At 43.6% G+C, this 14,558-nt stretch overlaps 1 long non-coding RNA gene across 1 annotated transcript; it reads left to right on the top strand.

Annotated features, from left to right (window-relative positions):
• The first annotated feature begins 355 nt into the window (after positions 1-355).
• On the top strand, positions 356-9,965 carry LOC135580425 (uncharacterized). Its single transcript, XR_010474958.1, has 3 exons — positions 356-489; positions 1,680-1,771; positions 9,806-9,965. It is a non-coding gene; the product is annotated as an uncharacterized LOC135580425 (long non-coding RNA).
• The last annotated feature ends 4,593 nt before the right edge of the window (positions 9,966-14,558 follow it).

Here is a 14,558-nt window from a genome sequence, read left to right as displayed (position 1 = left end):
CGCATCTTAATAACACATGGTTAACTGTGTAAGACACAGTGAAAAACCATGGCACAGTAATCGTATTCAAGGCAATTTTCTTCATAAAATATGAAAAAAAATGGAAACCTGATTTTACATAAGTTAATTGCAGTGGGAAAAAAATTTAATGGGTTGCATTAGAATAGTGCCATAGTTAAGACACAATAGTCAGCAAGGCAAATTATAGACTTCTTTTAAAATTGATATCAAACACCAGCTCTAGAAACTAAATATGTAAATGTTCCTACTGAAATTCAGCTGCTTTCTTAAGATCAAATCTACAGACTTCTCTTCAGAGCATTATTACACACTCCTTTGTGCTCTTGCCTAGCAACAAGCCTTCTGGTGCTGGATGCTCTCAGGAGTGACACTTATTACCAAGATATCTCTTTACATCTTCTGCTGTTTTTTGAGGGGAGGAAAAGCAGTCCTGCTTCAGGTTTTCTGCACACTAGTTTATCTGAAAGGGTGGGTAAGGCAGGTAGGCTATGCAGCAATGTGTGGCTGGTGTCAAACAAAAGGTGGGGAGATGTATTCTTAGCTTGGGTTGTGAGTCTGTGACTGTCCTGGGAGCCCTGCAGAAGACGTGGTGTCTGAGGAATCGTAGAGCCACAGAATATTTGGGGTTGGAAAGGACCTTCCCAGTTCCCCCAGTGCCCCCCCTGCCATGAGCAGGGACACCTTCACCAGCTCAGGTTGCTCAGAGCCCCGTCCAGCCTGGCCTGGGATGTCTCCAGGGATGTCTCTCTGGCCAGCCTGGGCCAGGCTCTCACCATCCCTAGGGGCGACAATTTCTTACTCATGTCCAGCTTGAATCTCCCTCCTTTAGTTTAAAACCATTACCCCTTGTCCTACTGCAACATGCCCTGCCAAACAGTCTGTCCCCATCTTTCTTAGAGGTCCCTTTTAAGCACAGAAAGGCCACAATCAGGTCTCCCAGGAGCTTCTCTTCTCCAGCTGAACACCCCAACTCTCAGCCTGTCCTCCCAGCAGAGCTGTTCCAGCCTCGGATCATTCCTGTGGCTCCTCTGCCCCCTCTCCAGCAGGTCCATGTGTGTCCTGTGCTGAGGACAGAGCTGGACCAGCACTGCGGGGGGGTCTCACAGAGTGGGGCAGAGGGGACAATCCCCTCCCTCCACCTGCTGCCCACAGGGCTGGGGATGCAGCCCAGGGCACCACTGGCCTGAGCTACAAGCTCACATAGCCAGCTCATGTCCCATCTTTCAGCCCCTTGTATCTCCAAGTCCTTCTCCACAGGGCTGCTCTCCATCTCTTCATCCCCAGCCTGGACTGATACCCAGGGTTGCCCTGACTCAGGTGCAGGACCTTGCACTTGGTCTTGTTGAACCTCACAGGCGCGCATGGGCCCAGTCCTTGCCTTATCTGAGAGTCCAGCAAGAATTTCTCATGAGAACATCTTTTAGGAATAGATTGGCTTTCTTGTAAGGAAAGTGTATGTTAGCTCGAGTGGCCAAAAGGGAGGGCTTCTCCCTATGGGCCACATCTGCTCTGCCCTGCGCACTGAACCAGGGAAAATCAGTCCGGGCTCTGTGAACGCAGGGTACTCATCATCTACAGGGATGTAAGATTTATTTGCTACCTACACTCATTATTCCATCTTATTAAAGTACTTATCTAATTAAGCCATTTGTTTTCAGGCCTTTCTTAAGGAGATCCCAAAAGAACCCTGTGCCAGCTCTCTCACCCCACCACCATCACCACCCACTGTCCAGAATAATAACCAGTCCAGGTAAGCAATCAGCTGCTTCCAATTATGTTTGACCATCTCGCTTGTGTTTATTCAGCCACTATATGTATTTACCACATTAAACTTGAAGTGGAAGCCAATTTTTAATTTTCTGTCATTGTACAGTTGTATTTATGATTCCTCAGTCTAATACACCATGTGATTGTGTTTACTGGCAAAAGCTGTCTTAAATGATGACTAATTTACCTAACACCTTTAATTTATTTATAGGACTTAACAAAGGCTTTAGACCCAACCTTTGCTCTCATATTGCCGAAGGCTATCATTAAATTTTAATTGACAACCTGAATCTGCCCCAAGAGACATTTTCTCATCTCTTCCAAGCACTCACAAAATGTTGTTCCCTGGACATCCCTTGCACTCACCCACAACTGAAAAGTGCTCACAGGAGCATTAGGGGTTTTACCAGGCTTAATTCAAACCCAGTTCTAGAATGATGAGTAACGCACCTAACTTTTGTCTGAACCAAAGGCCTTTCATTTCTATATGATGGATTAGAATCCTGAGGAGGACGGTGGTTGCTCCCCGTGGGTAGGTCCCAGTGCACCTGCACTAACACCTCCCACAGCTCCAGTCTGAACACAGAAAACTGTTTAGATGCCTCTGACCTTGTCCTTCAGCAGTAAGATTGTGAAAAGCTGTGCAAGGAGATCTTTACTCTTCCAGCTGTGTCTCAGCAGAAAAATAGCCAGCGCTTGAACCATCACCTTTGCAGCTGGAGTTGGAACCTGTAGAGCATCCCCGTCACGGGGGAAGGACAGGACTGGCAGAGGCAGCACACACTGAGGACTGGCATTTCCTATCTCCACGAACCATCCTAACCACATTGTATAAGGCAAAATGCAGAGTTAACAGAACCGGCCGTTTTCATTTTATTATGCATTCTAGTGACAATCCAAGGAGGTGATCCAGCCACTTCAACCCAGCCCCAGCCCTAGACTGCAGTCAGTTTCAGAACCAAAGACAGGAGCATCCATTTGTCACCACCCAGAGTCTCCGTGCCTTCCATTGTGCATCCCTATTTCAGGTTATACATCCAAAAATAAGGAAAAGTTCAGAGAACCTCAGGCAGTGCCTATGCACTTCCATTTTTAATTTGAATGTTAAAATTAGTGTATATTACAAACTGCAGAGACAATACAATACAGATGTGGCTACAGCATTTGAGCTCTTCCCATAGTAAGCATCTTTATGCCCTATTTGAGTACAATGAATCTTTTTCCACAGGACTTTTGATACAGGAAAAGTCATTGCTGATGGTGCCATGGAAAAGGTTATGCTGCTCGTCACAAAATTATAAAATCATTAATCTGCAACGCAGATGGGGCAAACATAACCAAGCCTTCACACAGTCACCACACACCATGCAAGCAAAAATCTACTACTTTCATTTTAATCTATAGCTCCCTAATCTTAAAACAGCAAGCACTTTATAAGGAATAAAGAATTCTGCCCTCTATGGTAAACTGGCACATGTACTCAAGGAGCCATGATGCAAAGATTTGCATAGAGCCTACAAAAAGGAATTGTTCACTCTGCACACAAAGGGAAACTGTCGAATATGCCCCAGAGGATTAAAGAGAGGTTAAAACACTGGGGCCAGAGAAGACATCACAGGAGGATGGAGCAGGCAAAATAGTGAGTGGCAAGAAAACAAAACAGATCCTCTACCCAAGCACTATCACCTTAAAAACAAATCGAACCAAGAAACCCTGCACAAAAAAACCCCAACCAAACGAAAACCCACAGACTTTAAGTATCTTTTATTCCAATCAGGCTGTGAAGGTAGATGGGATGTTTGATGCAGGCAGTATATGTTTATTCCAGAAGCAGCCTGACTCTCCCTCCTGCTGGGTTATTTTATTCCTACAAAGGACTGCCAGCTAAGAGGAGGAACCCACAGATTTAAACTTTCTAGAAACTAAAACAGTGAGACCTAGAAAAGCTGAAGTAGGCAAGGCAATTAAAGTGTAAGGCAAAGGAGATAAAACATGCAAACTACACCGCAGGTATGAAATGGCTTTTTTTTTTATTTATTTAAAAGAAACATTTTCATTTTATATCTTTAGCTGCAGTCCTGGATCATGTTCAATGCACTCAGCAAAAGCTCACTGCAGGATTTCCTTCAGCTTCAGCAAGATTTGGACCCGCTCACGAAAACGTGGGTTCTCTTCCCATTATCATAAAAGCTGCACAGCACACGAGCAACATAAGCAAGATGCTCACCCACATATCTACTACTTGGAAATCATGTTGGTAGCAGCTCCCTCCCCGTGAGTTATCTCACTTTAAAAATCAAAACTCTCTTTAAAGATGCATCAGAATGATTGCTCGGCTTCAGTGGGATTGCATTAGCAGATCCAGGAATACTGTCCAGCAGCCAGAATACACAGCTATTCTCTATTTTATCTAGCTAGGATATAAATATTGAGTGGGGGAGACAGCTTATGTCTCTCTCCTTGGTATGTCTCAGTATATATATTAGTGGGCTAATACACAGATATATGCCTGGTTGCTCCTCAAATCACTGGCACCATGAAACAACAGCAAAGTGAGAAACAGTGTTATCAGAATTAAATATATCTGCACTTACTCGGAACCCTTTGAATCCCATGGCCACGTGTCCTCCCAGTAATGTGTAGCTGCTTTTCACACCACATTTACACACACCTGTGTTTGAAGACAACAGCTCTAGATACCCTTAAGCTTCTAAAGCAAAGCAAACTGTATCTCTAAACCTGAGCAAATACATGGGGAGATGGAATACTTTTTTAATCTTACTCTCCTTATTGAACTCAATTCCTGGCTCAACAGTTGCATAACAGGAAAACCTATCCAAAGCCTGCAATTGTATGCCAGAATCATTCATTGAGAAGCCTTTTGTATTTGGGTAATTTCTGAAGGCAGGTTTCACCATACTCTTGATATCTGGCTTCTAACTTATCCTGGAAATACTGAGAGGAACTTTCTTGTCTCAGATCCAAACCCTTCGGTGGGGGCCAATACCACGGTATCCAATGGCCTCTGCAGACAAGCAGCTTATTGTCCTTGCCATCCACAGCCCGTCTGAAGTGATGGCAGGAAGGGCCAGCAGGAGGAAAGGCCTCAAGCACCCCTCGTCCCAGCGCTGGGGCCATTGCCCTGTGCCCACGGCTCCAGCCCCAGGGATGTGAGGACACTGCAGCCCCCACACCTGCCCAGGGATGTGGGGATGCTCTGCAGCTCCCCTACACCTGCCCAGGGATGTGGGGACACTCTGCAGCTCCCACACCTGCCCAGGTATGTGGGGATCCTCTGCAGCTCCCACACCTGCCCAGGGATGTGGGGATCCTCTGCAGCCCCCCCACCACCTGCCCAGGGATGTGGGGATACTCTGCAGCTCCCACACCTGCCCAGGGATGTGGGGACGCTCTCCAGCCTCCACACCTGCCCAGGGATGTGGGGATGCACTGCAGCCCCCCTACACCTGCCCAGGGATGTGGGGATACTCTCCAGCCCCCATACCTGCCCAGGGATGTGGGGACACTCTGCAGCTCCCACACCTGCCCAGGGATGTGGGGATGCTCTGCAGCCCCCCCACACCTGCCCAGGGATGTGGGGATGCTCTGCAGCCCCCCTACACCTGCCCAGGGATGTGGGGATGCTCTGCAGCCCCCCCACACCTGCCCAGGGATGTGGGGATGCTCTGCAGCCCCCCTACACCTGCCCAAGCCTGCTGGTGCCCTTCACCTCAGCACCGACTGGTGCTACCTACAGAAAGAGTTTTATGATTTTCTTCCAGCTACTTAAGCAGGGATTAGTTCACAGTGCAGTTCAGTGCCTTCCTCTAATTCCTCGATATATCTTTGTTAAAAGCTTTGTGAAAAAAAATGTAAGTTAAACAAATCAGCCATTCTCAAATCCTTTCAAACAATCAAAACAGGTTAAGGAGCTACAACATGTTCCTGGTTAACTTGTGCTTTTTTGCTCTACGGGGCTATATTTTTTCTCGTGTCTTGTGTAACACTGTAACACAGGGACTAGTGGATGGTGCAGCCAGGCTCAGACCCTCTGATTTCTTTCCCTGAAAATGTGAAGGTGGTTATTTCTGTCTTCATTCAGAACCCCCAATTTGGTAAATCTTCTCGGTTTTAACCATTTCAAAATTCCTGTTCTGTACTTGGAGTCTCCAGTAGCAATGCCTTTATAAATGTTCTGAGATTGCCTGGTGTGTTGGTATTAGGATCCATCACTTTCACATACAACCATTAGAGTTTCTCTTCTGATAAAACCCGAGTGCCTAGTGATGCAGCGTGCAGCAATATCCAAACCACAGTTGCCCTGGCCCCATCATTAGAACGTTTCCTGTCTCTCAGTCATTGATTACCTCGTGTTTATATATCAATCCTGCAGAAAAGCCATGCCAGCGAGGATGATAAATTCATATCTCACTCCTTCTGCCTACTTAGGAAGTAAGCAAAATGATTTGGTGATGCTCAAGAAGGAAATCCTCAGAAGGGCCTAATGACTTCCCCTGTTATTGGAACCTCTTACAATCCATCACACTGACTGGGAGATTTAGAGCTTCACAGCCAGACCTCCTGGCAACCAGCTGCACTGAGGAGTGATTCACATCTAGTCCTCCAACAGAGGCAGCTCTAGCCCAACAGATTAGTTTCTGCCTGGATCCACGCCTTAAACCCGGCCTTCCCTGAATGGGGAGGCTGGCGGTGAGGAGGAGCACAGCCCTGCAGCTGGGACACCCGGGTCCTGCCCCAAGCGCAGGTGTAGCCCCTGTTTAGTCCCTTAGGAAACAGATCCAGCACAGGAATTACATTCTGCAACACATCATCCTGAAGCTTCTGATCCCAAAGCAAATCTGGGGGTTCTGTTTGGCACCTAAGAAAACAGGATTCAAAGTAGCCAGCATACTAGACTTCCTTTTGGGACACAATTTCATCAGTATTCTGGCTTGCAAATGTTTTGAACTAGCAACTTTTCCTCCTTCTGTCCTCAGACAGCGCAAGAAGTCACTCAATTTCATTTCAGATCCTTAGCCTGGACACCAGAATGACTTTCCCCCACCCCAGGGATGGGTGAAATTCTTTATTCTGAAATAAAAAGCAATGGTGTTTCCTTTCAATCTGTAGCAGTGTAGTTGTTACTTAGCTATGTTCAATTCCTTTCCCAATAGAAGAGCCAAAACCTGTGCCCCAAAGACTCTCACAGTGCCACCCTGTGCTAGTCGAGGTGCTCAGCATCTCTCATGGCAAAGCCATGGAAAAATGTGATGGCTCAGGGAACGTGTGATTTTGGATTGGATTTCCCTGTACTCCCCAAAGCCCCCGCTGAGCAGCTCCATGCTGGGCTGAGACCTTGGGCCTCCCACTTCTGGACATAACTCCCCATTTTTACCAAGAACTATCAACTTGCTTCCTCGGAAGATTGTGTTTTAAAGTAGAGCAGCATCTTATCCCTGCGCCCTAGAGGGATCCCAGTCTTGTCAATGCAAACTGCACGTGCCCTGGGGCAATGGGGAGCAGAGCTCCACCCTCAGAGCCCTCAGGGAGTTGAATTAACCAGCCCCAAGATTGCGGTCCAGCTTCAGCATTAAGATGCTCAATGAGGGCAGTTCTCGACTTCAGGTAGAAGCACAAATATTGATTTTAATCTCCAGCTAGACAGGGGTTTAAAAAAAATCTCATTTTTTTGATCTAAACCCCATCTATCTCTGCCTCACTTAAAATGTTATTTATCAGCTCTGGTTCATTTCCTCCATACCTCAGTATTTCAGTTGTAACACTGGACTGATGCTCAACTTCTTCGTCTGAGTAACGTGAGCATTAAATGGAGATGTTTGCAGCACACTTCAGCAGATGGCATAAACTGACACAGCAGGCAAAGTTTATAAAGTAAAATATGCATCTTCACAGGGCTGTTACCCTGAACTCACATTCTGTGTAAGCTTCTCACAAAGCTTACAGCAAAAGCAGATATGAATTACAACAAATACACTGTAAGCACAAAGATGTTTTTATATCTGTGGGCCATGTAGCTGACATTATGATATTCTTGATAGCTTTTTTGTTTTATGACTTATTAATGGGTTATGGTTTAATTCCCTGGCGATTCTAAGTCAGAAAAGATTACTCACAACCAGTGCGACCAATAAGAATTCAATAAGAATACAAAAGTCACTCGGCAAATAAAAGAAGAAAAGCCAACAACAGAAAATAATTGCAAGCATAAGCACCTAATGAAGTGAAAACATGGGAAAGCGGTGCTAGTAAACTGGGTAAATTGGAAATTTTTGTTATATACTGCATTGAGTATTCAGCGGATAGAAGAAACAAAAAGCCAGATGGCGCTGCTTTCTTTAGGCAACAGGTCTCTGGAGAACAAATGGCTTATGTATATATGTATGCTTGAAGTAGGAACCAAAAAAAACCAACACCAATTTGCAGTGTATTTCTGGTATTCTGCCAATAAAACACCAAAAAGCCCCGTGTCTCTGTGAACAGCCAATAACACTCAGCGAGACTTCTTTTTTCTTTAAGAGAGTAAAATTAATGAAATACTTCACCGGTGGGGACGGGCTGGACCTTGGCAATGGAGTCTCCTTTTCTGTTCTTCACATCTCCCCCCAGGCCCTTTGCAGGGCAGGTGCTTCAGGACCTCGGGAACCTCACCCCGCTATAGCACCTGCAGAGCTGATGTCAAGAAATGTTATTTCCCCCTCCCTTCTCTCCCAGTATATGTAGTGAGTTGGGAGCTGCTCCTAAAAGCATGAGTTTGTGATACAAAAGAATCCTTTGAATAGCTCTTTTTATTTATTTTTTTAAACTACATTTCAATAGCACACATTGTTCTGTGAATTACATTTTGGAGTAAGTCCATACACAGAGGCCTTTTCATTTAACTGGATTATCCCTTCCATTGAATCACACTTGGCCGATAGTCACTAGAGGACCTGATTCTTCTCTTATTTACCCCATTGTTAACAAGCTATGTAAGGACATACAATTGAGCTTCACACCTGTACAAAGACCTGGCATTTAAGACAGGTGCATTCTTTGCTCTGTTTACAGAGAACCTCCTGGCACTCTCCCTTCTAGAGCACCGCTCCTGGAGCATGCATTCGGCTTGCTTTTTCTTTAAATTCATTGTTCTGGAATGGATTACTGATAATGTGTCATCTCTGACCTATCACTGAGTATACATTTGATGACAAAAGTTAAAATTAACCTTTCAAAAATAAACATTATTTCCCAGAGTTCGCACATAGAGGTTTTTAAATCCTTCACCACCTATTTCATGTAATAAAATCTACAAAACAAAATTCATTATAATAATAAGAAGATTCTGTTGGCTGGAATAAAACAATGACAACCCAGTTTGGAAATTTATATGCAGCTGATTCCTGATCTCAAATTCATGACATAGACGTAGATTCAGCACTTCTAAAGTCAATTACTTGTATACCCTCTAAAAACACATCACCACCTCTTGAACCTGTGTGATATTTGTATACTTTGCAGCATGCAGCTCCGTTACGCAGCTTCATATGCAAGTAAATGTACTTTTCTTAGCTAAGTACCTTACCAGGTAAGATAAATCATTAATGCACATCACTGTACATTTATCAGATAGCTTTAATAATGTTCAAGCTCACCAGAACTTTTAGACCATCCTCACGATGCCAAACTTGCAACTTTATATCCCATCTCATTTCAGCTATACGACTATTCACAACAGTTTTTGCATAAGAATCAGGTGTTCTCTCACTGTTGAAGTGTGTAAATACACATACATGCTGCAGTTAAAAAAAGGTGCAGTGATTGTACTGGGACTTTAAAAAGGAGAAATTAATATATAGCAATAGACCACGTTATTTCAGCCTGAAAATGTAAAAGTTATGAAGTCCCTAAGACTGAGGATAAAAATAAGGAGCTTTATTTCCTCTTCTTGAGTCTCTACTATCCATACTCTCGAAATTTATTTCCTGTTTTAATCAAAAGGCTGAAACTGGTTTTTCAGATAGCGGTGTGCGGTGACGCTTCTTGAAACGCGAGTCTGTCCCGTGGTAGAGCTCTGCGGGAAGATGCTCCGGAATCAGAGAACTGCGCGACCACCTGAGAACCTGACTGGTTGGCATCATCTGAAAAGTAATAAATAAAGAAAAAATGGATCAAAAGACTCTCCTGGGAGGAATGCCAGTGATTTTTAGACAGCTGCACGGGCCAGGCCGGGGGAGTGCATGGCTATCCGTGCAAATGTGGTTTGTAAGCAGCGCCCAGCACCTCCCTCTTGGGGAGGCCAAGGCCACCAGAGCCCTCTGCTCCCCAAAGCACAGTCCGGCCAACATCTGCACCACAGGCACCAGCTGTTTCAGTCAACAACACACAGCACTTTATATGACGTGAACAGCTGTTTGCACAACGCAGAACAGAGCAGTTAAGAGGTCTATTTGAATGTACAGCTAATTTGATGTGTACTGTGAACACAATGGGCTGTGGAGAAATGTGTTAGTGCCTGAAGGACGGCAAGCCCAGGGGAGTGAGCACTGCAGCACACAAAAGTCACTTACATAATGGGTAGTACTTGCTCTTTACTGAGAAAATTAACAGCCTTCCACTTCCAAATGCATCAAAAATGAATCTGAAAGAGCATTGTTGAACTGTATAACCTGGGTCAGATCTTTTTCACAAGCTCCAGATGTCCTGTTTTAATGCTAAACCATTTGCGTAGATGTTTCTGCGTATTCCTAGGTAGGAGCTTACTCATTTCCTTCTGGCATGAGTTCAATGTTGCTTGAAACCTTCTCTTTCTCCAAAAGTCTGTTTCAAGGATGTGTGTGCCAACCAAGCCAGCACATCTTAAGCAAAAGAATATTTTTAATCACCAGTTTCACTGATTTAAAATACAAACCGGAGAGTTGCAATCACTGAATCTGGTCTTCTGAATAACAGAGGCCAGAGAATTCCCTGTGTGCTTCATGCATTAAGCCCCACAACCAGTTTGATACAAAACGTCTCTCCTCAGCTTACCGACTAGAAGTGAAGAGCACCATCACTTCCCTTGAGCATTGACTTTTCATGAAAGCTCACAGTAAATCAAAATATTCGGGTCTCTTTCAGAACTTGGATATTGTCATAACCATCCGTGTATCTTGATTCCTGGGGGCTGCCAGGCAGACCTACAATTTAAGCTGTTGCAGAGCAATTCCAGCCCCTTGCAATGCAAGCAGGTTGTTATTCAATAAACCTCCTTCCCCCTGTGTTGTGCAATGGTTGTTCATGAACCCATTTCTGAAGTAGTCAAGAATTAGTTATGTGCCTACAGTACAGAAAGCCGCTCTGTCGTACCGATATTATACACCCACAAATATAAACTCCTCTTCCCCAGACACATGTTACAGTCCCTAAAAATATTTTAACACCCGTTTCTGTGTGCAGCCATAGTAGATGCACTGCTACAACTAATTCTCAAATCACAACTTGACTTTGACAAGCTTCAGCTTATCTAAATATCTTGCAGTGACTGTGCCAAACCAACTCCTCCATCCACAACCCTCTGTAATATTAGAGATGGCTGTAGCCATAACTAAAACACTTTTAAGTCTGTTTCTTCCTCTTTCTTTCCAATACATAGCCTTGTCCAGATAGTCAATATAAAGGTTTTTGCAGTCTGTATGTGCTTGATAGCCATGATCGCACCAGAACTTCCAGCCTTACCTGCCCTCTATTGCTCCAGACTAAGGCACAGTTTGTGGTAAGTCAGTATTTTTGTAACATAAATATTGCAAAATACCTTATGGCTCTATGGAATTAACAGTGTCATTTAAATACAGGTCTACTAAAGAGCCAAGGTATGCAACAGGTCAGGTCTAAATTATGTATCTGTACCTGGACAGAAAACAAACTAGAGGAGATAAGCTTGCGGTGTCCGTTACATCACTGGATATGTCCAACTGCAGAGAAGTAATTCCATACGGGCATCATTCATAACAGAAAAAAAAAGTACAATTTTCATACATATTATGAAGTTATTTTAACCAGTTTGCCTTTCTGGGAGCTGCAGACAGAAGCACATAAGGCAAAGACTGATCTTAGAGCGGTGAATGGAAGATGCAGGCAGTTCTGCAGTTCTGCTGCTGGGCTGGATGTTTGTCAGGCCTTTCAACTCTCCTTTGTTTTCTCTCCAAATTCACGCCCTCATTTTTTACCCACCCAATTTTTCTTTGAAAATGAAAGTGGGACAGGTCTCTTGCCCTTAGGTGGAGAACATTTCTCTAATGCATCCTGTCCTGTCATTCACAGAGAGCATCATGGAAGCTCCGTCTTTTCCCAGCTCCCAAGTATTTCACACAAAGAGCAAGCATCAGGCAGGAAATTATGACAGGAGACCACAAGAAAACCACTTATTGCATAATTCAGGTGAAAATATAAAGAAAAAAAGCCAGTTTCTTTCCTAGAGTTCAGACCTATCAGGAGTCATGAACTGAGAGGACAGCAGATGCTAACAGCTAGGTATTTTTTTAAGTGTTATTTCAATTAAAATCAGTCAGGCACTTGGAGTAAGAACTGCCTAAACTAAGTATTTATCTTTAACATTATTTCTAAAATGCCACGATTTTTTGCAGGTTATACTGCAAGTCTTTAAGGAATAACAAGAGAGAAAAAAAGGAAGAAACAGCACAAAATAAGATGTTTTCACTCCAAGTAGTTTCAGTGATACAACACAGACAGGTTAATCTCTTCCCAAAACAAATAAACAATCAAACTACACAAATCTTACAGTAGCTAGAAAGTGTTGGGGTTTGGTGTTTTGTTTCTTTGTTTGCTTATTTGTTTGATTTGGATTGGTTGTTCTTGTTGAGAACAGCTGGCAGGCCAAGCACCAAAAATTTAATGTAAAAAAATCAAGATGCAAGAAAAAAACAAGCAAACAAAAAAAAGTAGGATGTGCCAAGGAAGGTGGTGTGATTGAAACTGATACAAAGTACCAGCTTGGGAATCCAGCCTCTATATCCACGTTAAATAGCTCAAGAAGTCTAATTTCTTCATCACCAGTACCCTCCTCCTTAGATCCTTCCCTCGTTCTGCATTTTGGAATGGCTGGTCTGTTTTTTCCCATAGAGCGGTTATACCCAATGCCATTTAGTTTACTTAAACTCGTGCTCTAGTTAGGAAGCACCAGTTTGCATGATGACTTCTTTTTGTAGTGACCACAAATGCAGGTAGCACCATGTACTTACTATTTTGGGCTTCTTCAGATGGTCTCTGGCCACATAAATTGTATTCATTCAGAGAAAATGAATCCCTAAATTAAAAGAAAAAAGAAATCAAACAAAAAACTTCTGAAAATGCAAAATTTGTCCTTTCCAGTTAGGTTTCATGAGTGTTCTAGGGTCACTCTGTGCCTGTCATATAGTCATCACAGTGCTTTTGAGGAAAAAAGAAAACCAAACCAGTGGCTTGAGAGTCTAATACAAGACTGTGAGTTAATTTGATGGTGAAGGTGCGAAGCTGCAGAGCAACAGGCCTGTTCTGTCCTGAGCATTCCATACTGGTTTCAGCAGCGGTTCTGAGTGTGGTCCCAAGGACCCCCACTGCACCCCCTGCAAACACTCCCCAAAAATCCTGACTCAAACTCATGTGACAATAATACTTGTAGAGTTCTCATTTTATAATGACTGTGCGCAAATTCCTGCACAAACAAGGATGACCTACCACACAGTCTTGTCTGGTTGCTTCATTACACGGCTGCAGAGTCATCACATCACCAGTCTGTCACCTCTCTTGCCACCAGCAAATAACTCAAAGGCTGAATAACGGGAAAATTTGTTGTTAAAAAACTGATACTGGGCCGAGGAGTGCAACAATATAGATGCGAGACAGAATTGACTGTTTGAAGCTGGCTCACAGACCATTTCACAAACTCAGACTAAGCTTTTCTCAGTTCCACTGAAATTATACCCATTTCCAATAAGATTAACAACAGGTCCTGTTCTCACAGACCTCTTTGGCGTGTGCCTGTGCAGTACAAACGTGAGTTAGCACAGAGAAGGAATAACTCAGCACTATCACTCCTAACTGTCAACTACAGGGAGCAGATCTCTAATTTTTAGGATTAAGGGCAGAATATTTTCACTGGGGTGAATTAAACCTTCACAACTGCCAAACAAATTTATCACAACTCATTTGCAAAGAGCTACAGGAGATGAAAAAGGAGTGATTAAAAATATAGCAGTACCTCTGAAAATGCCACTGGGCACTTGCAGCCAGAGAGGATTCTGACCAGCTTTTCTTGGGGTCCAAATATCCTGGCAATCATGGTCGGAGCATACTAACAACTATTAAATTAACAGAACAAGAGATACAAATGTATCTTTGTGCTCATAATACATTGTTTCTTCCATTTTCTATGGAATATAATAACAAAGCTTTGTCTCTCCAAAGAAGTGTTTTCTAGCCCATTGTACTACAGAGCGTCAGAGAAGGCCACTAGGAATCAAAACAGATGAGAATTTCCTATAAAGTCTAATTAAATAAACGTTTGCTGTGCAACTTTTTGAAGACAGTAGCTTGCAAGTGTATATTGTGTCAAGGCGCTTTTCCCAGGCAGAAGTTAATGATCAATTCAACACAGTCCTGAGGACAGTGAGATGTACTCCTCAGTGACCTTCGGCATTAAGAATGGTAGCCTGACTCGTGCTTAACTTGTGCTTGGCCACATCTGGTTGGCCATATGCTTTTGCATGGACTCTAAAAATTGATTCAGTTGCCAA

This window comes from Columba livia, chromosome 10 (genome assembly GCF_036013475.1).
Source record: "Columba livia isolate bColLiv1 breed racing homer chromosome 10, bColLiv1.pat.W.v2, whole genome shotgun sequence".
Lineage (NCBI taxonomy): Eukaryota > Metazoa > Chordata > Aves > Columbiformes > Columbidae > Columba > Columba livia.
This window is presented reverse-complemented; position numbering and strand designations above follow the sequence as displayed.